Raw genomic sequence first — 27,755 nt, 5'->3', positions numbered from 1 at the left:
TGGTGCTCTTCGAATCGAGGACGTACACTGCGAGCGGTGTGATACGTTGCATTGTCGTACTGGTAGATGCCATCGGGCTGAGGAAAAATAAAGTGCATGTAGGGGTGGACATGGTCCCCAAGGATAGATGGACACATGTGTCGATCCATTGCGCCTTCCATAATGATGACATCACTCAGGGAATGACACGAAATGATTTCCCAGACCATAACGCTCCCTCCTGCGGTCAGGACCCTTCTGGCGAATGTTGCAGGGTCTTTCCTTTCAGAAGTTTCACACGCCAGCAGCCAAGTGTTCGAAGAGCATAAAACGTGATTCAACTGAAAAGGCCACCACATCACCACTCAATGGACGTCCAATTGCGTTACTAGAGAGTAAATTCCAGCCTTCGTCGTCGATGAACAGCAGTCAGCATGGGTGCATGAATCAGGTGCCTGGTGTGGAGCTCCGTAAATAACAACTTTCGCTGAACTGCTGTTGAGCAGACACTGTCGCTGGGCAGTCTTCAGATGCACGTCTGTTCGGCAGTACACATCTCCACAGGTGTCTTTCACTTCTATCATCTACTACCCATGGTGCACATTTGCCTCGATACCGGCTTTGAAAAGCGCCATTTTGCCATGCACGGTATACTTTATCCGCGGCGGCATGCGAACAGTTTAAAACCTTGGCCGTTCCAGAAATGCGTCCACTGTTGGCGCGAAAGCCGATAAAATGGTCTATTTCCACATTAAAACGACTGCACTGTTATGCGCGTCCCGCCCCACACGCTTTATATGCTCTCCACTGCCGGTGCTGCCACGTGTCATAAGTAAGTCGTTATTGCACTTGGCGTCGAAAATATGCGGTGATCACATTAATGTGTCTGGACCATGTCTTTCCTCCGACAGCAAACTTCACTACAGAAAGTGAAACAGAAATGGAGGCCGACAAAGGGCTGATGAAAATACGGCGTGCAACAAAAAGGTACTGCCAAGCATTCAGGAAACATTCCTCACACATACAGGAAGAAAATATATTTAATGGATGCGGGTCCAATTTAGTATTGGAGGGCAGCGTGGAGGGTAAAATCGTAGAGGGAGACCAAGAGATGAATACACCAAGCAGATTCAGAAGGATGTAGGTTGCAGTAGGCACTGGGAGATGAAGAAGCTTGCACAGGATAGAGTAGCATGGAGAGCTGCATCAAACCAGTCTCAGGACTGAAGACAACAACAGCAACAACGTGTTCAGAAATGCTTTATTTCAGTGTTAAGAGCTCAGTTTCTACAGTTCTTCATCAACCATTACAAACGAACTGGAAAAGAACGTGTCCGCAGAATATGAAAAACTTCCCCAAATCACATGTTCAAAATGCCCTCCGTTTGCAAGCATTCGTGTATCAATCCACCGTGGCATTGATTCTCTGACGCGCTGAGTGGTTTTAGGTCTGGAGAGCGTGAAGGCCAAGGAATTGGTCCACCTCTATCGAACCGTCTGTCTCGGAGTCTGTTATTTAGAAGCCCACGAATATTAACACTGAAATGAGGAGGAGCTACATCGTCCGTGAAGTACACTTTTTGTTGCACTTGTAAAGACACAAGTTCTAGCAAACAGAATATTTCCTCAGAAACTATGGTCAGTTTCTCCGATGGGCCCAGTTCTAAAAACAATGGCGACCTAGACGTTGGCAGGAAATATTAGTTGACGACAGTTGTGCAATTTCTAGGGCTTTCTCCAGAACTGACTGTAAACTTTCACTATCTGATCATCCGAGAACATCATATTTGCACTAAGCTATGGGATGACACGTTGTTGAATGAACCATTTTGAGAAGTGTACTCGAGCAGTAAAGTCAGCTTATGATGGAGCCTGCACATGCTGTTCCTGGTATGGATACAACAGGTTCTCACGTGGCACTCTCTAGACAGTGATGTGGTCAGCATTATCTGTTGCAGCTTTTTGTCTTACACTGACACTAAGGTTGTCGTCCACAGCACAAAGATGTTCCTCCTCCAGTTGAAGTGACTCTAGGACTCTGCCAGTCACTATTAGTAGGCTTAAACGTCCCATACTCCATAAGACAGTATTATGTACATTTCACGCAAGAAAGCGTTCCATGTAAATCTGGTATGTTCTTTTTCTTTGTGTTCCCCATGATTAATGTGATTATGAAAAGAAGTAAAAAATGAGCTTAACATGTTTACATATTCTCTTCCTGTGTGAGCAATGTTTTTCTTTTATTAATTTTGCCATACCTTTGTGTTACACCCTGTATTTAAGAAGGAGAATTTCGTGAGCAGCTGAGTAGCTCAGTTAGGGTATTAGGACAAGCTTGTTTCTTGCAGGACAAATTAATAATCGGCCGAAGACCCAAAATCTAATCGACCAGTAATTATGTGTGTGCTGGTTAACGTGTACAAAATGTTTTCATGCGCTTTAATAGGCTAGTCCACTAACGTGCTTGAGGGCATCATCGGTCGACTAGTTGTAGTGTTTTCGAAATTTCATGGTATAATAATTTTTTACGATTATTTCACCGCTACGTAGAAGATACACTATGTGGTCAAAAGTATCCGAACACCTGGCTGAAAATGACTTACAAGTTCGTGGCACCCTCTATCAGTACTGCTGGAATTCAATAAGGTGTTGGCTGGCCCACCCTTAGCCTTGATGACAGCTTCCACTCTCGCAGGCATACGCTCAATCATGTGCTGAAAGGTTTCTTGGGGAATGGCAGCCCATTCTTCACAGAATGCCGCACTGAGGAGACGTATCGATGTCTGTCGGTGAGGTATGACACGAAGACGGCGTTTTAAAACATCCCAAAGGTGTTCTATAGGATTCAGGGCAGGACTCTGTGCAGGCCAGTCCATTACAGGGATGTTATTGTCGTGCAACCACAGGTCGTGCATTATGAACATGTGCTCGATCGTGTTGAAAGATACAATCGCTATCCCCGAATTGCTCTTCAACAGTGGGAAGCAAGAAGGTGCAAAAACATCGATATAAGTCTGTGCTGTGATAGTGCTACGCAAAACAACAATGGGCGCAAGCCCCGTCCATGAAAAACGCGACCACACCATAACACCACCCCCGAATATTACTGTTGGCACTACACAAGCTGGCAGATGACGTTCACTGGGCATTCGCCATACGCACACCCTGCCATCGAATGGCCACATTGTGTACCATGTTTCGTCACTCCACACAACGTTTTTCCACTGTTCAATCGTCCAATGTTTACGCTCCTTACACCAAGCGAGGCGTCGTTTGCCATTTACCGGCGTGATGTGTGGCATATGAGCAGCCGCTCGACCACGAAATCCAAGTTTTCTCACCTCCCGCCTAACTGTCATAGTAGTTGCAGTGGATCCTGATGCAGTCTGGAATTCCTGTGTGATGGTCTGGATAGATGTCTCCCTATAACGCATTACGACCCTCTTCAACTGTCGGCAGTCTCTGTCAGTCAACAGACGACGTCGGCCTGTGCGCGTTCGTGCTGTACGTGTCCTTTCACTTTTCCACTTCACTATCACATCCGAAACAGTGAACCTAGGAATTTTTGGGAATGTGGAAATCTTGCGTACAGTCGTATGACACACGTGACACCCAATCACCCGACCACGTTCGAAGTCCGTGAGTTCCGCGGAGCGCCCCATTCTGCTCTCTCACGATGTCTAATGACTACTGAGGTCGCTGATATGGAGTACCTGGCAGTAGGTGGCAGTAAAGTGTACCTAATATGAAAAACGTAGGTTTTTGGGAGTGTCCGGATACTTTTGATCACGTGCACTTCCTGGTCACCAGACTATGCGCCATGTTCTGTGTAAATTCCCAAATGCCTCCTCACTGTCCCGTGGGATAAGTGACACTGCTGGTCCATCGGACTAAAATGCCATTTCGGCGGCCCTCTTGAGGAAGAATGGGCGATGTGTCAGCAGTATATTTCGCCTCTCGTCAACACATTTTTAAAGTAAATTCTGCAAAGAACGGCATGTTCGGATGTTAGGAACACTTTTTTGTAAATGGCGTGAACATACTTCTTTAGGACTTCCGGCGAGATAATGACATACGACTTTACCTGTGTCTGCATTACGAACGAAGAAAACATTTTGCTTTTGCAGCATCCTTGATACTACCCTCTTCGTAATTTTCAAGTGAAACGAGCTCAAGGCAGTTTGTGGGAGGAGCGCTCTCGCCAAACGTGTCGCAGGTCAAGTCTGCCCGTGGGCGTGAGGCAGGGCTGACCAGTCTCACGCAATCTGGAACCTCGGTCGTCGGTGAGACAGTAAAGAGCAAACGGGCTGCATCCAGCACCTTGCCATGAAGGGTCGTCGGACGGACGTACATAATTATGTTCCTGTGGTGGAACAGGTTCCGTACTCACGCATAATGACGTTTTTGGAGAAAGAAAATCTCTTCTGGTAAAATCAACATGGATTCTGCGAACAGAGATTTTGCGAATTTCGCTGCCTCTGTCCGTCCTTGAGATCCAGAGGTCGGTAGCGAGACGCGCTCCGGTTGATGTATTTCTTGACACCCGGAGGCATTCAGTACAGTTCCACACTGTCGTCTAGTGAACAAAATACGAGGTTACCAAATATCGTAGCAGATTTGTGAGTGTATACAGGACTGGAAATAGAACTAAACACGTCGTTCTTCACGAACAAAATCGACATATGTAAAGGTAAGAACTCCAAGGCAGTGTTACAGGTTCAATACTACACTGCGCAACAAGACTGAACACCCACCTCTTCGAAATCTCGTAACTGTCTCCCACTGCGACGCATAAGTTTAAAATTTGGCTCAAAGTGGCCTAAACCTCCCTTTGTAATGGTACAAAAACGTGGCACCCTGTGACCCCTTGGGCTCGGCGACGATTCAGACCGGAAGGTGTCGACACATGCGAAGTTCACGTGAGCTGTAAGGCGGGTTAATGATGTCACATTGGCACCAAATTTCGCAACAGTTCTGCCGAACGCTACCGTGGATGTGTCATACGGTGTGAAGGTATGTCGTCACAGCCCTCTTACCCACCTTTCACCCCTTCTTTTAATGCTCCCGCGATGGAGCTCAGAACGCGACCCCCAGCGATGAAATCTCGCAGGTTTCTTATGCGTGACCGACGAAAACATCAAGACACGCTGCCGCTCAGAACTGACACGAAGAGGCCTCTTGGCGGGACATAAGTGGTGTCAACGAAACCACCCCCTTTGCTGGGGCGTTGATTCCCACACACTTCCCGGCCGAAAACGACAGTTCGCAATGCGATGAGCAGCAGTAAGATGTTCTTGACAACCTTTGATGCTGCTGACATCCTCGAGCGTTTCAACCTTTCTCTAAGGACAATATGGGCCTGTAGTCCCACTGAACGTGATCACAGCCCTTTGGAGTGCAGCGCGACCGCAATTTTAGTGGCACTAAGGGCAATTCAAAGCCATTCGACGAAATCTGAATGTGATCCGAAGCAGCAAAAGGCACTTATGTTTTTTCAGACCTCCTGTGGCATGATTAACATGTTAGTGAACAAAACGACAAAGGGTCCCTCTAAGACCTTTCCCCTCTCCACCAGTTCGGCAACACCTTCGGTGCCACCCACGCAACTTCGTTGAACACGTTACAAATGTACCAGCCAGAAACTTCGATACCAGTTCAGCCTGGCAGCTGCTCTTGCGCCTGAAGGTAGGCAAACCGCACCCAGATGTTGTCTAATGCTGTTGCCCAATTCTCAGGCGCCAGAGCACTATGGACTTAACATCTGAGGTCATCAGTCCCCTAGAACTTAGAACTACTTAAACCTAACTAACCTAAGGACATCACACGCTTCCATGCCCGAGGCAGGATTCGAACCTGCGACCGTAGCGGTAGCGCGGTTCCAGACTGTAGCGCCTAGAACCGCTCGGCCACTCCGGTCGGCGATACTTACAGTCTGATAGACAACAGACGCTACCACGATGCAGGACAAGGCATTGCCTCTGGTGTTTCGGTAAAGACAGCCTTGGTATTAACAATGTGCACAGCAGTGGAACAGAGATCTTTTGCAAGCGTATTGTATAGTGAAGACTGAAACCAATCATAGAATGGAAGTGCAGTGTAACATAAGGTGTTTAAAAAAGGAATGTACAACTTTGAGAATTCATATAAATTAATTCATAGTACCTACAGAGGTGATTGTAGTGTCAATCTGTAGGGAAATACATCAAGTTTTGTCCCGCGTAGTTCGTTAGTGTCGAATCCCACCTAAGAAGTGTTACCGGCAGTTGCATTAAAGGTGGTTGCCTTCATTGGACCTGAGCGTGCTAGCTGTGTGTTTTCGTTTGAAGAAATGAAGTCGGCGACAACAGTTCAACGTAATTTCGGTACCAAGTACGCTAAAGATCCTCCTCCTAGGCCTAGGATTTATGAGTGGCATAAATGTTTTGTAGAAAGAGGGTGCTCGTAAGACATGGGAAATAATCAAGTCGTCCAAGCACATCTGCCGTCGTCGCTGAGCGAGTGAGACAACGTTTTGTCAACAGCCCTACGAAATCGACCCGGAGCGCATCTCGCAAACTGCAAATCCCACATACGACTGTTTGGCGTGTGATGAGATACCGATTGCATTTAAAAACATACAGATTGACTATCGTAGAATCAAGACACTGATAAAATCCATCGCAAGAGCTTCTGTGCGGATATATTAAATCTATTACAGGAGGCTGAACATTTCTTGAACAAAATCATCTTTTCTGACGAGTCGACTTTTCACGTAAGTGGCAAGGACAACACACATAACTGAAGGATTTGGGGCACTGAAAATCCACACCAAACATTGTAACATATTTGTGATGGCCCTAAACTGTATGTTTTTTGTGCACTGAGCAAGAACAAAGTGTACGGCCTCCTTTTTTCCATGAGAACCGCATCAACGGGATACTGTACCTGGATACTTTACAACAATTTTTGATACCACAGAGCGATGAGGATGCCCGAGACCGAAATATTTACTTCATGCAAGATGGTGCACCACCTCACTACCTGGCTGATGTCCGGGATTTTCTCAGTGACAGCTTTCCATGTCAATGGATTGGCCGTGATGCGCCAGGCTCCCACGTTCCCCAGATCTGAGACACATTTCTTTTTATCGGGATTCATCAAGGATATCGTGTTTGTACCTCCTGTGCCAGCTTGTCTACCTGCACTTAGAGCAAGAGTTTACGCCGCCACTGAGCAAGTTACACCTGCAATGCTACAGCGAGTTTGGGAAGATATTTATTTCCGATGGGATGTGTGCAGGATAACCAACGGAAGCCACACACAACATCTTTAGTTTAAGGTAAAAAATATGTGTTTCCCTACACTAAACCCAGCTCTATATATTTTTTCCCTGTGTACCCTGTGTACCCTGGTGTACAGGAGTTAAGGACTAAGGAAACTTTCGTATGACGTATCACTGCGAAGTAACGTAGCTCGCTGACACTTCGACCATACACAGAAAGAAACGCTTGTAATCTTATATGAGCCTCACTGCCCTTTTTCTAAAAAACTTATTTGTACCTGATTTTATTCTGAGAAGCTCAGTTATGTATGTAAATACCGTAAATGTAAATTTGATTCAAAAAGTACTTGAAGTGAAGCGTAGCTGGACAGCAAGAAACTCTTTAGCGCGCAATCCCCGCAACGATAGTAGTTGTGAATCTTTGAGTATGCAACTCTAAAAAAAAAAAAAGATACAATTGATTTATTGAAAAAAAGAGGGCTGTTAATCTGTATCTTGTGGAAAGAGGACGTGTTGCTAGGCTGTCGCTCAGAACGTATTGTTACATTTAATGAAAAATTGCTATTTCAATGATAAAACCGAGTAAAGTATGTGTAATAGTTGCCAAACGCTTATGTATACAAATTTTCTGGAAGTGAAGAACAGAAATATCTCGTTTTTTGGAAAAGGAAGTGAACTTCATTGTCGTCGCCGGCTATCAATCGACAGAACTGTAAGTGTACAAAGTTCACTAAAATACAGGAAAGGAAATGCATTCTCTATGGTTTTCATTCAACACGTAAAAACCTCTCATAATTTCTTAATTGCAGCAATTGGATTATGTTCTTGTGTAATAGTATGGTGATGAACTCCACTGACCAATTTTGATGCAGCAGGACGTGTAGTTTGAAGGAAGTTTGTGTGCCAAGCAATCTCCTTGTCTCACGAAAAGTAGATTGCTGGTTGATCTTATTTACTTACAACAGTGGTCCCGTAGGTGTAAATAGCTACGAAAACTTAGGCTCAAAGCTATCCGCAATACGGCCACGTAACTAACAGTGTCCTATTTTAAACCAAAAAAGCCGGCCGAAGTGGCCGTGCGGTTAAAGGCGCTGCAGTCTGGAACCGCCTTAGGTTAGTTAGGTTTAACTAGTTCTAAGTTCTAGGGGACTAATGACCTCAGCAGTTGAGTCCCATAGTGCTCAGAGCCATTTTTTTTAAACCTTAAATAACAATAACTTCCTCCAAATTATAATACGTCATCAACTGGTGCAGAAGCTGATCATTCAAGGAGGCAGCAACCAAAATTCAGGTATCAGTTACGACTTAAAGAAAAAATCGCAACCAAATATCAATCTCTCTCTCTCCAAACACACATATAGGGTGGTCAATTGATTGTGACCGGGCCAAATATCTCACGAAATAAGCGTCAAACGAAACAACTACAAAGAACAAAACTTGTCTAGCTTGAAGGGGCAAACCAGATGGCGCTATGATTGGCCCGCTAGATGGCACTGCCATAGGTGAAACGGATATCAACTGCGTTTTTTTTAAATAGGAACCCCCATTGTTTATTACATATTCGTGTAGTACGTAAATAAATATGAATGTTTCAGTTGGACCAATTTTTTCGCTTTGTGATAGATGGCGCTGTAATAGTCACAAACGTATAAGTACGTGGTATCACGTAACATTCCGCCAGTGCGGATGGTATTTGCTTCGTGATACATCACCCGTGTTAAAATGGACCGTTTACCAATTGCGGAAAAGGTCGATATCGTGTTGATGTATGGCTATTGTGATCAAAATGCCCAACGCGCGTGTGCTGTGTATGCTGCTCGGTGTCCTGGACGACATCATCCAAGTGTCCGGACCGTTCGCCGCATAGTTACGTTATTTAAGGAAACAGGAAGTGTTCAGACACATGTGAAACGTCAACCACGACCTGCAACAAATGATGATGCCCAAGTAGGCGTTTTAGCTGCTGTCGCGGCTAATTCGCACACCAGTAGCAGACAAATTGGGCGAGAATCGGGAACCTCAAAAACGTCGGTGTTGAGAATGCTACATCAACATCGATTGCACCTGTACCATATTTCTATGCACCAGGAATTGCATGGCGACGACTTTGAACGTCGTGTACTGTTCTGCCACTGGGCAGAAATTACAGGACGATGACAGATTATCGCACGCATTCTGTTTAGCGACGAAGCGTCATTCGCCAACAGCGGTAACGTAAACCGGCATAATATGCACTATTGGGCAACGGAAAATCCACGGTGGCTGCTACAAGTGGAACATCAGCGATCTTGGCGGGTTAATGTATGGTGCGGCATTATGGGAGGAAGGATAATTTGCCCCCATTTTATCGATGGCAATCTAAATGGTGGAATTTATGCTGATTTCCTACGTAATGTTCTGCCGATGTTACTACAAGATGTTTCACTGCATGACAAAATGGCGATGTACTTCCAACATAATGAATAGCGTATTTCATGACAGGTGGATTGCTCGTCGAAGCACCATACCATGGCCCGCACGTTCACCGGATCTGACGTCTCCGGATTTCTTTCTGTGGGGAAAGTTGAAGGATATTTACTATCGTGATCCACCGACAACGCCTGACAACATGCACCAGCGCATTGTCAATGCATGCGCGAACATCACGGAAGGCGAACTACTCGCTGTTGAGAGGAATGTCGTTACACGTATTGCCAAATGCATTGAGGTTGACGGACATCATTTTGAGCATTTATTGTATTAATGTTGTATTTACAGGTAATCACGCTGTAACAGCATGCGTTCTCAGGAATGATAAGTTCACAAAGGTACATGTATCACATTGGAACAACCGAAATAAAATGTTCAAACGTACCTACGTTCTGTATTTTAATTTAAAAAACCTACCTGTTATCAACTGTTCGTCTAAAATTGTGAGCCATATGTTTGTGACTACTACAGCACCATGCATCACAAAGCGAAAAAAGTGGTCCAACTAAACATTCATATTTCTTTACGTACTACACGAATATGTAATAAAAATTGGAGTTCCTATTTTTAAAAACGCAGTTGATATCCGTTTGACCTATGGCAGCGCCATCTAGTCGGCCAACCATAGAGCCATCTGGTTTCCCCCTTCAAACTAGACAAGTTTCGTTCTTTGTAGTTTGTTCCTTTGACACTTATTTCGTGAGACATTTGGCCCGGTCACGTTCAATGGACCCCCCTGTATAAATATTCTTATTATTAAGATAAAAGTCATTTTACAAGCTACAGTGTAGTACAGAAGATAACTGAAAGGAACACGCAGTGAGACGAACAGAAATGACACTTTTATTCAAAGGCAATAGTTACTCTGAAGTCACCGCGATTTATTATGGTCCACTAGACATTACAAAAAGCGGCACTTGGTTCTTAACAGAGAGTGTGATGACGGACGGCAATGCATGCCCTGCAAAGTGCTCCCACACTGGTCACAAGTCTGGTAAGGAATTCTTGTGCTAAGGCGTTCTATTGTTGACAACTGCCCTATGAAGGTTGGCGGATGTGGATGTGCTTCCCGACGCATGCTACTCAAGCTCGATGGGATTTAGGCGGAGGGACGGGGGGCAGGCCGGTCCAAACGCCGAATGTCCTCTCGTTCCAGGAACTTCTCCACCTGTGCTGTTCGATGCGGTCGCGCGATGTCATCCATAGAAGGGAAGTCAGGGCAGAATGAACTCCTGGGAAGATGCACAAGGGGAAGGACGACACTGCCACGGTAACGTTGACCAGTGAGTGTACCGTGTGCAAAGATCTGGAGGTCAGTGCACCCTCTCAATTTTTGGCTCCCTTCAACGTAACATCTGCACCACCGAAACGATCATATTCAACAATGTTTCTGGATGCACTAGGTGTTGCCACGTCTCACTGTACGTGGGGTACGTTCAGGATCACTACTGAGACTAAATTAGCCCTCGTCCGAAAAGAGCAGGCGACCCCACTCCCAGTTGGTTCAGTCCTTGCCGCGCGGAGTGGCCGCGCGGTTTGAGGCGTCATGTCACGGACTGCACGGCCCCTCCCGCTAGAGGTTCGAGTCCTTCCTCGGGCATGGGTGTGTGTGTTGTTCTTAGCATAAGTAGTGTGTAAGTCTAGGGACCGGTGACCTAAGCAGAATGGTCCCTTAGGAATTCACACACATTTTAGCATTTTTTGGTTCAGTCCTTATGCCCTGGGCACCATCGCAAACGGTGTCGCCTTCGTGTGATCATCAACGGACCACAAAGAACTGGGCGTCGAGCAAAGAATGCGCCACATTGCAGTTACCTTGTCGCTTTGGAGCCTGAGCTCGTGTGTTTTGGAGTTCTGTTAAATGCTGTTCCAATTGCACCTGCCGTATAACGTGCGTCACTTCTTGCCTGTTGCACAATGTAGCGGTCATCCGGTGCTGTATTTGACTGTGGACAACCACCTTCTCTCCAAAAAATGGTTCAAATGGCTCTGAGCACTATGGAACTTCTGAGGTCATCAGTCCCCTAGAACTTAGAACTACTTGAACTTAACTAATCTAAGGACATCACACACATCCATGCCCGAGGCAGGATTCGAACCAGCGACCGTAGCGGTCACGCGGTTTGAAACTGAAGCGCTTAGAACCGCACGGCCACACCGGCCGGCACCTTCTCTCCTTTGGGCAGTCGTGCCTGTGATTCGGAACGCTCCTTATGCAACAGCAACAATGTTGCGAGCAGTGCCATCACTCTTAGGCAACACTCGTCCCACTTTGCCCTTCTTCCAGTTACGCGATGATTCTTCCCGGCCGGCGGCTGTGGCCGAACGGTTCTAGGCGCTCCAGCGCGGAATCGTGCTGCTGCTGCGGTCGCGGGTTCGAATCCTGCCTCGGGCATGCATGTGTGTGATGTCCTTCGGTTGGTTAGGTGTAAGTAGTTCTTATGGGACTGATGACCTCGGATGTTAAGTGCCATAGTGCTTGGAGCCATTTGAACCATTTTTGATGCTTCCCGCGTGAAGTCATCCATATTTTCTCTCCAGGCCATGTTGTAATGAAAAACACCTCAACAGTGCAGGGTAACAGCGTGCTGAGTGCCATATACTGTCTTTCGTGTTTCCTTCAGTTGCTTCGTGTTGCGGGTCCAGTTGAATTTGGCGCTCCAGCTTGACCCCACTCCATGTGACGTCCGTCTTTTTGTGCGCGATTGGGATACCTCTGGCAACATGCTTCCGAGCTTTCGTTCATTTGCATCGAGTGGTTAATACGTTATATCACTTTATCTATTTCGTCCCTAAGTTTTGCAGAGTAGTGTATTTACTGCAACATTCAGCTTCAAGGTTCAGATTAGCAATGTACTTCTGTCTGCTGCTTTCTCTTCCATGTTTATTGATTCGACGTCTCAGTTCTAATTAATACGAATAATAATTATCTAAGGTACGGAGGAAACACTTTTGTGTACGTATGTGACTTGATTCGATTTGTAGAGTGCCATGTATGACAGGAAACAGCCCTGCGTGGGAAGTTTTCGTACTTATATTTTATCACGGCCTGACGAAGCGTGGAAGCAAGGCAAGGATGTGGAAATGCACTTCTCCCGCTGGGAAGCACTTATGAAGCAACGCTGGTTTGAAATGAGATCTTGAGATAGCAGCCGAAAGCGGATTTTTAGTTCAGGTGCTGTGCAGCGCTGGTGGACAAAGGCAGCCTACTTTCTTAACGGACCGTACGTGAGCAGAGGATGTAACTTCCGTAGAGAAAAGTTCACATCGGTTAAAATGTGATATGGACACACATCCACCATCCGCACCCCCCCCCCCCCCCCTCACACACACACATAGTACTTGTTACATCACAAAACCAGATACAACAGACAATACACAAAAGATGGCAACTCCACATAAACAGAAAAGGGCATTGATGAAAATGCGTGTAACGTAATGAATGATAATTTGGCGTGTTAATCTCTCTCATAACGGTGCAGTGGAACTAGTACAAATGCAAAACTGCAACTATGTAACGTCTTTGTAAGTAGGACCGATAAAAATTTGTAGCTTATAAATTTTTTTGTTTCATTTTTTTGCGAGCAGTTTTGGAGTTGCAACCCGATTCTCAGTCGCTCATTCATGAAGTTACACTGTGATGGTGTTCGCGTGCTGCTTGCAATGACTCCTAATTGTGTCACTGAAGAATAAACTGCAACTAGTCACACGTTTTGAAGGAATGATTGGCGCCAGCCGAGCGGTTCTAGGCGCTTCTGCCCGGAACCGCGCGACGGCTACGGTCGCATGTTCAAATCTTGCGTCGGGCATGGATGTGTGTGATGTCCTTAGTTTAGTTAGGTTTAAGTAGTTCTAAGTTCTAGGGGACTGATGTTAAGTCGCATAGTGCTCAGAGCCATCTGAACCATTCTCAAGGAATGATTTATTTCACCATAACAAGTTTCGGGCCTGGGCCCATCCTCGACGGCATCGACGATTTTTTATATAAACATCACATTTTTGTCCTATAAGATAACAGGATACTGCTGATTTCCTTGTTTACAAATGCTTCTAGATTATGTACAGGGCCTTTACTTCTTAATTTCATGAGGAGAAGTTTTGCTTTATACATTACAGCATACGGATCTCTATCATTGATGTGTGACACCCTGAACAGCTAGGCTAAAGACAAGATGGCGCACACATGTGGTTACATCTGACGTGACGTCAGCTAGTTTTTTTATGGGCTGTGAGAAAGAAAAAGATTGTACTGTGCAATAATGGAATACTGGAATACCTCTACAGCTCGTAATGGAACTGGTCAGTGACATAGTTTTTCTTTAATGTACTTCTTGATGCATTCAAGTAAATGTACTGTCGCAAAGTTATGGTTTTTCATTCATGAGTAAACAAACAGAAAAGGATTATTCTGTTCCGTTATAAAAACGTTTGGTAAGAAATTATTTCAAACTTAAATTTAAGATACAAAAAATTGTGCTAAACCAATTTCCTTTTTTATTTTGAAAAGACGTTTGAATGATTATTATTGTCATTATTATTGTTATTTCTATATATTTGGATGATAATTTGAAAAAAAAAATACTAAAGTAAATTGTTCATCATATTTGACATACTCTGGATGTATAGGTCGATACCTTGAAGTATCTTTGAGCTGGTCTCTTTGGTCTAACTGTTTGTCGTGTGTTAATGGAGTTCCGTTTTAGAAATTTTGTTCTGTGTCTTTCCGTTTTGGAAGCTATTGGTTACCAAAATGTGGGAAGGCACATATTTATCTGGTAAAGTTTATAATCCGGTAACAATAGTCTTTATAGCAACAAAAAGAAACTTAGAGAAAACTACACTGAAGACACAAGTTACATTTTGTCATACGTAGTGCACACCAATGCATGTAACTGAATGCCTGCTGCTGAACTTCAGTCATTCATTCTAGCAAATCGTAAAACAAATGAAAGAAGTTGGAAACTATGACGTATATTATCGCAAAGACGCTTTTTCTTTGTCTAGATCGTTATGGAAGCTATACATTAACTTAAAAAAAAAAGTGACACTATCCAATTTTTTTTTTTTTTTTTTTTTGCATTCTCGTAGTTTGGATTTTCCAAGCTAATTCTGGCAGTACACTTATTGCATCCATCAGCATGTTACAGAAGTTGGATGAAATTTTGTAAATACATTTGGCGTTTTTAACTACAGTTAGTCACTCAAGATGCAGTCAGGTTTACTGTGAAGGTGGCTGTATATTTTCTATTGTTTCTAACAAGCTCATCTCTGTCCGTCTTTCTGCATAATGTAGTCTTTCTAAGTTTTCTTCTATGGTATTATCCACAATGGGCCATGCGATCAGCAAAAGTTGATTTAGTATTTAAGGCAGTTTTTTTTTAGGCTGAGTGCATTCGTGTACTGTCTGTATCTTACGCTGAAACTCCTACCAGTATGAATAATATAAAGTTCCGCGGCACATCTGAAGTGGTATTGACCGTGTTACTGATCGCGCAAACCTCAAATTAATTGAGCTTTGATTCCAGCAGTAGCATGGAAGTAGATTAATCAAACATTTTCATGTTACCAGTGCGTTGTGTAAAATATGTAACAATAGTAATAACAGTCTGCCTATACTTAATCGTGTGAAGGAAGTCGTACTGAACACACAACTTTCCTCAAACGAAATAAAAAAAATATTGCAACTGCCAGTACCACAAGTCTGCTTTGACTCATGAATCCATGGACATAAACCATTACTTGAAATTCATCGTAAAGCCAGGCGGCTGCTGGGTTTATTGTGTTCGTTCCATGCCTGTGCAGCTGCGCCTCGATTCTGTTCAGCCTTGTCGGCGGCTCTTCTCTTTCTGAAGACTCCCAGCCTTGTTAACGAGAGGTCGCTATCTTCCCACGACAGAAGACATCATCTGTGCGCTGATGGAAGACGATGCTTTGCCTTTGTGTTCTACCGCGCTGAACACTAGCGTCACGGATTCTCCGGACATGCTGCAGCTGCAACAAGAAGTGCGCTTCACGTCACACGTTTGCTATTCTGTTGCTGTAGGGAATCGCACACCATATCGATGCTCCTTGCAACCGTTTTTCGCGTTATATTTCTGCCACGTCACGCAGACTATACTTTGGCGAACAGGTGGTACATAATCTTCCTAAGAGCACCCTGCTGTTCTAAAAAAAAGGATGCACTACGAAGGAATTATCCGAATAGGACGGAAATCGGTAGATGTGGTGTACACGTATATACAAAAAAAGATTACGATTTCAGATAAATCTGATGCTCTATTCAGCAGAAAGAGCTTCACAATTTGAGATAGTCAATAACTTATTCGTCCATCTCTGACCCTGCTTCATGCAGTTATTCGGTTTGGCATTGATTGACGGAGTTTTCGGATATTCTCGTGAGTTGTATCGTGCCAAATTCTATTTAACTGGCGCTTAAGATCGTCAAAATTCCAAGACTGTTGGAAGGCCCTGTCCATAACGCTCCAAACGTTCTCAATTGGAGAGAAATCCGGCGACATTTCTGGCAAGGTAGGTCTTGCAAACCACGAAAACAAGCAGAAGAAACTCTCGTCGTTTGCGGAGGGACATTATCTTGCTGAAATGTAAGCCCAGGATGGCTTCCCATGAAGGACAACAAAATGGGGCGTAGAATATCGTAGACGTACTGCTGTGTCGCGGATGACAATCAAAGGGGTCCATCTATTAAAGAAATGGCACCCAGACCATCAGTCCTGTTTGTCGGCCTGCATGGCGGGCGACAGCCAGGTTGGTTCCCTATCGCAGTCCGGGCCGCCTCCAGACAAGTCTTCGGCTGGAATCCCATTGGCTGGAGTAAACTGTCTTCAGTAATGAGTCCCGCTTCCACCTGAGTCCCGATGATAAGCGAAGACGTGTCTGTAGACGCCCCGGACAGTGGTGGGATACCAACCTGTCACCAGCCATATGGCCAGACAATCATAGCAGGACCCCTTTGGTTGTCATCTCGGCACCCTTACAGCACAGCGATACGTCGAATATATTCTACGCCCTGTTTTGTTGCCCGTCATGGCAAGCTATCTTGGGTTTACATTTCAGCAAAATATTGCCCGGCCGCACTCGGCGAGAGTTTCTCCTGCTTGTCTCCGTACTTGCCAAACCCCATCTTGGCCAGCAAGATCGCCGGATCTTTGAGGACGTTTGGAGCATTATGGGCAGGGTCCACCAACCATGTAGGGATTTTGACTATCTAAAGCGCCAGCTGGACAGACTTTGGCACAATATCCCTCACGAAGACATCTAACAGCTCTGTCAAACTATGCCAAGCCGAATAAATGCTTACAGCAGGGCCGTAGGTGGACCAACGCGTTACTGACTTGCTCTTTTTGTGAAGATCTTTCTCTTGAATAAATGATACAATTTATCTTAAATTGTAATCATTTGTTTGTCTGTACGTGTACATCACATTTACTGATTTCCGCCTCATTCGGATAATTCCTTCTTGGTGCGAGTTGTTTTATCTTAGAGTGTGTATTACATAAGGCACATGTAGGTCGAGCAATTTTGAATAATCTACATCCTTGACGCTACTGCATACTGTATATAGGTTTCTCACTATATTTTCAATTTAACACTATGTATCTTCCCTTTGTTGCCTGCTCAATTGTCTCTGGTTATAAAGAATACATTCTCTTCGCTTCTCAAGGCATCCTCCCAGTCCATAGAGTTCCGATCAAATTTACACTCAATGTGCGACCCTCCGCAATTAATACGCTGTTAATATATGGGTGGTTATAATTAAACTTTCGCTACTTGAGAGAGCTCCTTGAAAAACTCGTTATCGCAGGCCAATGAAACTTTGTGGAAACATTTGTAAGTAGATGGGAATGAGAAATGACGAATAAATAAGTCAACAAAACGCATTTAAATTTCCACATAAGCGGGTTCAAATCTGGAGATCTTGGTTGTTACGCAGTTTGCAACGATCGGCCAATGATTCGGTTTGCTCCTGTGAGGGGCTGACAACCAGCTGCGCCTAAAAGCGCTGAAGAAGTTACTGTTGCTATGACTGAGAATACTGGAAGCAGTTTGCAATGTTCAAGCAGTGTACGTTCTCTGTCAGGGCAGCTGGACATTCCATGCTCAACCGTTCGAAAAGTGCTGCGAAGAACTGTGAAACGGCATCCGTACGAAGTCTACATGAGTCGCCAACTTTCACCACGTGACGCAGACACTCGAATAGACTTTGCTCTGACGTTCCTTGCAACGGCTGAAGATGACGACATGTGGCCTTGAAATATTTTGTGGAGTGGTGAAGCGTAGTTTACGCTCATTGGGGCAGTAAACACATTCAATTGTCGCATGTGGTGATCGTCACCTCCAACGAACGATCACGAAGTTCATCTGCATAGTGAACGCGTCACTTTGTGATGTGGCTTCAAGGCTCAGTTCATGTCTGCTCCAATTTTCATCGAGGAACTCGGACTCCACGGACCAAGGACATGCAGCAGCGTGGACGGGACGACACACGGTACTGTTATGAGCTTCGCCAACAGGAAATCCCTGCTCTACAGGAGAGACATACTTTCGTCTTCACTGTTTTGATGCACGATGGAGTCCCACCCCATGCTGCTCGTGAAGCCACTCGTTTACTCCGTAAAACATTTGGAGAAAACCAAATCATTAGCCGATCGTTCAAAACTATGTAACTATCAAGATCACCAGATTTGAACCCTTTCGTGTGGAAGTTAAAATGTATTTATTTTAATAGCTTATTCGTTATTTCTGTTCCGCATCTCTTTACAAATATTTCCACGAAGCTTCATTGTCCTACGATTTCTCATTTTTCATGGGTGCCCTCTCCAGTAGCGAAAGTTTAATTATAACGACGCTGCTACGTTAATAAACGTAAGAAAAATAATATATATAAAAGAAGCATGATTGTTATAAAAAGCGGGAAATGTGTAGATATGATCACTAAAGAGGCTTATCTAAAAATGTATTACCTCTCGCACATAGTTTTTTTGTTTTTCCTCATTTAATTAATGGGCGTCTATCTTCTAGCCTTTTTAGTACCGTCGGAAAAGCTCACTTAACCATCCAGCGTGGCATTCCATCAACTGAAATTGGAGGCAGACCAGAATGAAATTTTCAAAACTCCACCTTGTTCCAAGGAAAGAGAATTAGGGCGTAACGTCGCATCTAAAACATCGACAGAGACGGTATACAAACTTGGAACGGACAAAAATGGGCAAGAAAGACGGCCATGCCCCTTCGAAAGGAAGCATTCAAGCATACACACGGCCCTATTTCGCCCGGTTCACTGTATTTAAGATATGTAGGCCTAAGTGACACGTCAAAGAAAAACACTGTGGCGACACTACAGTCACGAATATAAGCGTTGTCGAATTAGTGCAGACGCTACTGTTCTGCGATAGAATACGAGAGTTCTATTCTGGGTTTACATATACACTGAAGCGCCAAAGAAACTGGTATAGGCATGCGTATTCAAATACAGAGATATGTAAACAGGCAGAATACGACGCTGCGGTCGGCAATGCCTGTATAATACAACAAGTGTCTGGCGCAGTTGTTAGGTCGGTTACTGCTGCTACAATGGTAGGTTATCAAGATTTAAGTGAGTTTGAACGTGGTGCAATAGTCGGCGCACGAGCGATGGCACACAGCATCTCCGAGGTAGCAATGAAGTGGGAATTTTCCCGTACGACCATTTCACGAGTGTACCATGAATATCAGGAATTTAGTAAAACATCATATCTTTAACATCGTTGCGGTCGGAAGAAGATTCTGCAAGAACGGGACCAACGACGACTCAAAAGAAACATTAAGCCGCGCTGAGTGGCCGCGCTGTTTGAGGCGCCATGTCACGGATTGCGCGGCCCCTCCCGCCGGAGGTTCGAGTCCTCCCTCGGGCATGGGTGTGTGTGTTGTTCTTAGCATAAGTTAGTTTAAGTAGTGCGTAAGTCTAGGAACCGATGACCTCAGCAGTTTGGTCTCTTAGGATTTCACACAAATTTGAACATTTTTTGAGAATCATTCAACGCGACAGAAGTGCAACCCTTCCGCAAAATTCTGCAGATTTCACATCATCTATATGGACTTTCAGATCCAAATGCCCACTTGTGTACTCTTAATGACTGTATGACACAAAGCTTTACGCCTCGCCTGGGCCCGTCAACACCGACATTGAACTGTTGATGACTGGAAACATTTGCCTGGACGTCTCATTTATAACTGCATCAGGTAGATGGACGTGTACTGGTATGTTGACAACCTCATGAATCCATGGACCCTGCATGTCAGCACGGGACTGTAGAAGTTGGTGGAGGCTCTGTAATGGTGTAGGACGTGTACAGTTGGAGTGATATGGGACCCCTAATAGTCTACATACGACTCTAACAGTTGACACGTACGTAATAATCTGTCTGATCACCTGTATGCATTAATGTGCATTCCGAGGGATTTGGGCAATTCCAGCAGGACAATGCGACACCTCACACGTCCAGAACTGCTACAGAGTGGCTCCATGAACACTCTTCTGAGTTTAAACACTTCCCCTGGCCACCAGACTCCCCAGACATCAACATTATTGACCATATCTCTGATGCCTTGCAACATGCTGTTCAGAAGAGGTCTCCACCCTCTCGTACTCTCACAGATTTGTGGAGAGCCCTGCAGTATTCGTGGGGTCAGTTCCCTCCAGCACTACTTCAGACATTAATTAAGTCCATGCCATGTCATACTGTACACTCATTCCTTTCTCCATCAGCATAGTGCACGCTGAGTCCTTTTACCACCTGCCCCTAGGAAGAGGTGGCGGCCTGGTTACTTAGGTTAGTGGTGATGAAGAGCTCCGTTTGCAACAATTTTGTTATGTTGGTAGCAAAAGCAGAAGTGACCTTCCTTTACTGCCAGAATTCAAACTTGGTGCCCGTTCCTAGGAAGAGGTGGCGGTCGGGTGGATGAGGTTAGTACAAGTATCCTTTCTTTCCCACAATTTTCTTAGGTTGGTAGCGAAAGCACAAGTGACCTATCTTCCCACGATTTTCTTAGGTGTGACTCATTATCATGTTGGAATTTGAACCGCATGATTTTTATTGGGGATGGGGTTAGGTTAGTGGAGGTACGCCAAGTGTACAAACTTACACCACGTGGTGGATACACTGGGTGCAGCCCTCTTGAATAACAGTACATGCGTCATGTTCTGATGTGAAGGTTGTGCTCTCTGGTGTCATCGATGTGAAGTAGTGACTGGACCTCGTGGTGTTGGACACACTGGGTGGAGCCATCTTGAATAACGGTACTTGCTTCATCATCAGACGTCATGGTGGCGTCCTCTAGTGGTGGCACTGTGTAGTAAGTCAGTTGGAGTCCAGACCTAGTGGTGAATACACTGGGTGTCGCCATCTTGGGTTATGTCACAGATGAGAGCACCCTCTGGTGGTGGTGACTTGAACTAAGTCAGAATTGGTTAAATAAAGTGTTACGTCCAAGTCCTTTTCCCACGAATCCTTAGGAGGTGGTGGCAGTCTGGTGACTGAGGTTAGTACAAGTGTCTTTTCTTTCACGCCATTATGTTTGCTTAGTAGATATATAGGAATTGAATTTTGTTTACCGCCAAAATTAAAAGTTGGTGCCAGTTCGTGGGAAGAGGTGGCAGTCGGGTGACTTAGGTTAGTGGAGGTAGGCCAAGTGAGCTATTTTCCTGCGATTTTCTTTGCTTGGTAGAGATAAGAGCAGTGTGGTGTATTATCCTGTTGGAATTTGAACTTGCCGCCACTTTCTATGGGGTGGGGAGTTAGGTTAGTGGACATAGCCCAATTGGTCTATTTTCCCGCCATATTCGTGGTGTTCCTGCTGGAATTTGAATTTCTCGCCAATTTTTTTCTGGGGGATTAGGTTAGTGGAGGTAGCCCAATTGACCTATCTCCCCACCAAAATTCAAACATCTTGAATATATTTGGCAACAATGGAATGTGGGGTGGTATATACTTTGTCCTACTACTTATGTGTGCCCCAACTGCCTGCGTGTTTTGTTATACATACGAAAAGAAGCGAAAGTTTTCTACATGTTCGTGAATCATGTAACCGAAGCAGGATTTACGTACCAACCCGGCATTCACCTAGTGGGATGCAAACTGCCTCAGATCCACATCCAGGCTGGCCAGCACACCGACTCTCGTCGTTAACTCACCGGGTGGATTCTATCCGAGCCAGCCCACCACTCCGTCTTTGAAGCAGCGTTTTAACACGCTCGGGTATCCGGAGGGTCAAGACTGAATGCAAATACAAGTGAAATAAGGGTACTGGAGTGTAGTCGAATCTAATGAGGTGGATGGAAATGGGACACTTAAGGTAGTCGGAAAACTATCTGGGCGTTAAAAAGACCTGGCGGTGGAAATAAAGGAAATAAAATGCGAGCTTCTAATAGAATTAAAAACCTGTGTGAAAACCAGAATTATTTTAACATGTATTTAAATTTAAGTGTTAGGATGTCATTTTTTGAATATTAGTGTGGAGTGCAGTCTTATATAACAGGCGAACATGGGAGATAAACATTACAGTCAAAAGCAGTTCACAAGCTTTTGCAATGTACGTTTCACAAATGCTGAAGATTAAATAGTTCGATCGGATATTGAATCGAAAACTTGACTAAAAGAAGGGATTGACTGACCGGATATATCTTGAGTTATTAGCTTAGCCCTAAATCCCCAGATGGTTCTAAATGACCAATTGCAACTGAGCACATCACCACTCTTAAACTTTACGCAATAAAGTAAACCTGCTACTAACCACTAACTGTCCTAATAGTAAACAAATGCACACCCCACCCCTTATGTGTTTACATTCATAACTGTAACTCAACTGTAACAATGTAATATTTGGTATATATTAATGCACAATTTTCTAATAACAAAATGTTACCCCCAAAGAAAACATCGCTGTTGTACAACCAACAATTAATGTCCAGTTCAACTGTTCACAACAAATACCAAAATATTTTAATTTTGTAATGTGTATCCTAAATAATTCTAATTGTTGTCATTAATGGTACTGACAAACCATAAAATGTGATTTATTATGTTAAAGAACAGTTTTACAGAACAAAAAGTCAAAAGACCCATTTGACAATTCCAAAGACAATACCACAACTAAAGAGCGTATGGAAGTGCCTTGTATCTTAGTCCAGAATGTTTGGTTCGTAAGAACACAAGCTCCTTGTAAACTATAGCCAGGTAGTTATCTGAAGATGGCCTAATAAGCCGAAAACTAGTTCATACAAATAAAAATCAGTAGAACAAAAAACCGCCTAAGTGATATTCAACCCTCAATCAAGAAATAGATAACTTGGTAATGGGGAGAACTGTAGAAGGGAAAGGTACAGATGACGGGGACCAAGGATTAAACTCAGTAAGCAGATACAAATGGATGTAGGCTGCAGTAGTTACGCAGACGTGAGGAGTCTTACAATGGATAGACTAACGTGGGCAGTGGAATCACTAGTCTTTTTCCTGTGGAGACCGCCCTCACGACGCCGACAACAACAACAATAGCAACAAGATGGCCTTCAATAACACAGTATAACGACCACGTATTTTTCAAATGACGCATTTGTGAAGAAACATCGTGTGGTAATTAGGATATACGTTATCTCTTTTCGAACCAAGTAACGTATAGGAGGCTGTCCGATGTTGGCGCCGTTGGTTTATGTGCAGCAGCGTCCGCGTGACGTAACCGAAAGCGAGAGTGGCCCGGGGAGCAGGCTGACCTGTTACGGCGGTAAAACCCACCGTCCACCGTCCTGCAGCTCGCGTTGCACTGCTGAGGTGGCCGCTGTCCAGGCAGCGGGTTTCCCGGAGGCCACGGCGAGTCACCGACCGCAATACGGGGTCTCCTGTCCGACCTGTAGAGGTCTCATTGTGCGATCGTCATGTCAACACACACAAGGAGATAAACATCTGACAGCACTCACACTGCGAACGCAACGTGCTGTTGCGCGCGAAGGAGGAACTACTTTGCAGTTAAGCGGACACTGCCGTTCTATTGTTTGGTTTCCAAGACGACGTATTGGGGTCTTATTGACCAGAAATCTTCAGTATAGCGCCATATCTAGTGCTAAATTCCGTAACCACCTCGTCACATCGTGATACATTTGACACTGCCTACTGAATACAGGAGTCCTCTAGGCCTTTTTTTTTTTTTTTTTTTTTTTTTTTTTTTTTTTAAATACATTTTTGCCGACCGCTGTGGCCGAGCGGTTCTAGGCGCTTCAGTCCGGAACCGCACTGCTGCTGCGGTCGCAGGTTCGAATCCTGCCTCGGGCATGGATGTGTGTGATGCCCTTAGGTTAGTTAGGTTTAAGTTAGTTCTAAGTCTAGGACGATGACCTCAGAAGTTAAGTTCAAAATGGTTCAAATGGCTCTGAGCACTATGGGACTCAACTGCTGTGGTCATCAGTCCCCTAGAACTTAGAACTACTTAAACCTAACTAACCTAAGGACATCACACACATCCATGCCCGAGGCAGGATTTGAACCTGCCACCGTAGCGGTCGAACGGTTCCGGACTGCGCGCCTAGAACCGCGAGACCACCGCGGCCGGCAGAAGTTAAGTCCCATAGTGCTTAGAGCCATTTAATACGTCTTTTCCTGAACGTCCTTTAACTAGTATGTTAAGCAGTCAATCAGATTATCTCGAGCACTTCTATACTCGCGGCATTTCTAATATCAAGCAATCAGATTACCACAAGTAATTCCAACTAGAAATCCCGGAATTCCGAAACTAAATAAAATTTAATGAAAACAAAACACGATTTCTTTCCACAAAATAGATTACTAACAAATTTAATACTCAACGCCCCTTCTGGCTGCCTTTTACGAAATCAAGCTCTCTCGGACATACGTCACAAAATCTCCTATTCCACAACTTTCTCACGCATATTTTTACACAGTTTTCCACATTCTCACTTTATGTATGCCCTCCATTCACTCTCCCAGTCTCTCCAAAACACACACACACACACACACACACACACACACACACACACACACACACACACACACAACCAAACCATGATGAAATAATAATCTTCCAAAGTACTTTTAATTAGGTCACAAATCTGTGGCTAAAGAAAATTCCAGAAAAGTAGATTATATGAAACTATTCTCTTGGTTGTGGTTTCAGTTGATGCTATAGTCGAATAAATTACAGTCCCAAACTCAATTTCACAGTGCTAGCACTGTTACTTAGTGTTTAAGGTAAAAATTTATATCTCCGAAAGTTACTTAGTGTTTAAGGTAAAAATTTATATCTCCGGAAGTATTGAAGTTATTGATTCGAAATTTTAACAGTATGGTTGTGTTATCCGCAGAATTTGGTATACTAAGTATGAAAAGGTTGATTAAAATTTAATAGCACTTCTCCAGATTCATAGAGAGCATGTGTAACGTACTGTACGCAGCTTTAGGCAAGTACACGGCTCGCTTGGACCAGTAGGCAGCGTCAGCTGTGACCAGAGTGGGAACCGAAATCTGCTCTCCTCCGAGCTACAAGGCAAGCTAGGCTTTCAATGTAAGATGACAACTCGTAATAATCTGCTACAGTACTCATTCATCTTTCATTAGGTCGGTGTCTCGATGTTTTAATATCTCTAGGCATTCAGCAAGGATCTTTTATCCACCAACCATTCATTCGCCTGGTGATTCGTACTGCCAACGAAATTTTATTTTTATTACGGTTATAACTACGTCTTCTGCCCCACTTTGTCTCCTCAACATTCATCCACCTTTCTGAAAGTGTCCTCTGCAGAGATCAGGCCGTCATAAAGGCCAAGGATGGGCAAACCCCACATTAATGTCCACTAATAAGTGTCCGCATACTTTTGATCACGTAATGTATGCTTGTCCCCTGACGTCGTTTATTGTTATAATTGTTGCTCAGTTGTCTGTTAATTCCAACATGGTTTGATTTATGTGTGTCTCAGTTTATCGCCTTATTATTTTTTCTATATTAACTATGTATCACATAATTTTTGAGGATTCCTTAAATTCGTGATACATAACTTCTTTGAAGATACTGGATATTTTGTATATATTCAGTGACAGTTAATAATAATAAATTATGAACTAGCTGCAAAATTGTGCTACACCCTGAGGGTAGCAGATAGACTCCAGCTACAGAGAATATGACGGCTTGATGAAAATTAAGACTGTCAGAAAATAGTCTGTTTACTGCTTAATAACGACACTAACAACAACATCTATTGATTTTCAAAGCATATCATGCGTACATTTCACTGTTTCTTCACCAATGAATACACTGCAGGAAAAGAAATGCAACGTCCTCAAGGACTGTGTTCAGTGGCACCAGCGTATTATATGTGAATACTGACGGCCTGAAGTGTTAGTGATTCATTTGTCACGGTCATCAGCGATCAGATGACGCTCAGGCCTGTCTTTGCACCCAGTGTTTAGATTCTGCAGGCAGAAACTGTGCTTAGAGGTGAACAGTGTTTACAACAATCATTCTGGGCTACAACACTGCCCCGCCGACGACTACGTACTTCTGTAGAACTCTTCAGCTATTTGATCCGGTTCGCATTGTGGGCCTGTGGGAAGCTGAATGGCCGCACCGACGGATTACTGCACATATTGGGCACAGTGTATCGGTGGTATGATGCTGCTTTCAGCAGTGGTCTGTGGAACGTTCCAACGCCTGTAGACCAGGTTCTGGACATTCGCGTAGTACAGGCGTACGTCAAGATACTCTCATTTGCTCGAGCAGCGGTGGCTGACCGAACATCATCCAGGAAAGAAATCCGGGCAAATCGTGCACATGTTGCATCATCAAGGATTATTCGTTACTGCCTGCTTGCAGCAAGACTAACATCACGTGTGCCTCTGGCCAGACAGTCACCGACACCACGACACCGCCAAGCAGAATTCGTAAAGGAGTCGACCAGAAGGTCGAATTGCTGTTTATCGACTATCAGAGTAGGTACTTATGTATAAGCGGCGTTAAAAAAGAAACGAGCTGGAAGCATAATACAGAAACCAGTACCTGTATGTTAAAAGTATTGACCCTGGCTGTTGAGACGCTTGCCCCTCAGAGCCATTTTAAGGTGACCAAAAATGACGTAATCACAGGGAGAGAGGTCCGGACTGTATGGAGGGTGGCCGAGAACCTGCCATTTGAATTTCTCAGGAGTGCGGTGACTTTTGTTGGCCGTATGAGGCTTTGCATTGTCGCGGAGCAGAAAGACCCCACGGATGAGATTGCCTAGTTGTTTTGATTTGATCGCTTGGCGAAGGGTGGTCACGGTTTGCGAGTAACGCTGGGCATTCACTGTTGTCCAGTGCTGCCGGAAGTGAATCAGAAGGGGGCCATCTTGGTCAAAGAAGAACGTCAGCATAGGGGCAAACGATTCACCTCGGACGACGATGTCCAGCTGTACGTGCGGAACTGGTTAACGTCGCAGCCCCTGAAATTTTATGAGACAGCCATTCACCGCCTTGTGTCACAGTGGGACAAGTATCTCAACAGCCAGGGCAAATAATTGTAACGTATAGGCAATGGTTTCTGTAATTATGCCTCCGGCTCGTTTCTTTTTGAAAATTTATAACAAGGCCGGGAATCGAACACAGGTCTCCTGCTTACTATGCAGGTGACCCGGGTTCGATTTCCGGCCTTGTAGAAGTTTTCACTCGCCGCTTCAGTCTGTATGCATTAAGTCATATCTGTATAAGACCAGTAAAGTGCCTGAAATTGTGTCATTTCATTTGTATAGAGTAGGTTCTGTCTATATGCCAGTGATTGATGTACGCATGTACAGTCACATGTGGTGTTTCTGCAGCCTAAAGCGATCGGTGGCCAGTAATTAGCAAATTTTGTTATCCCCGTGTTACTGCCACTTTGAATCCTGCCTCGGGCAGGGACGTGTGTGATGTCCTTAGGTTAGTTAGGTTTACGTAGTTCTAAGTTCTAGGGGACTGATGACCTCAGAATTTAAGTCCCGCAGTGCTCAGAGTCATTTGATTTTTGAACTGCCACT

General features: G+C 44.4%; 1 protein-coding gene across 1 annotated transcript in view; it reads right to left on the bottom strand.

Annotated features, from left to right (window-relative positions):
• Nucleotides 1–27,755, bottom strand: part of LOC124545632 — a 602,686-nt gene that overhangs the window by 451,641 nt on the left and 123,290 nt on the right. The gene's annotated exons all lie outside the window — the stretch shown is intronic.

This window comes from Schistocerca americana, chromosome 8, assembly GCF_021461395.2.
Source record: "Schistocerca americana isolate TAMUIC-IGC-003095 chromosome 8, iqSchAmer2.1, whole genome shotgun sequence".
NCBI classification, from domain to species: Eukaryota; Metazoa; Arthropoda; class Insecta; order Orthoptera; family Acrididae; genus Schistocerca; species Schistocerca americana.
This window is presented reverse-complemented; position numbering and strand designations above follow the sequence as displayed.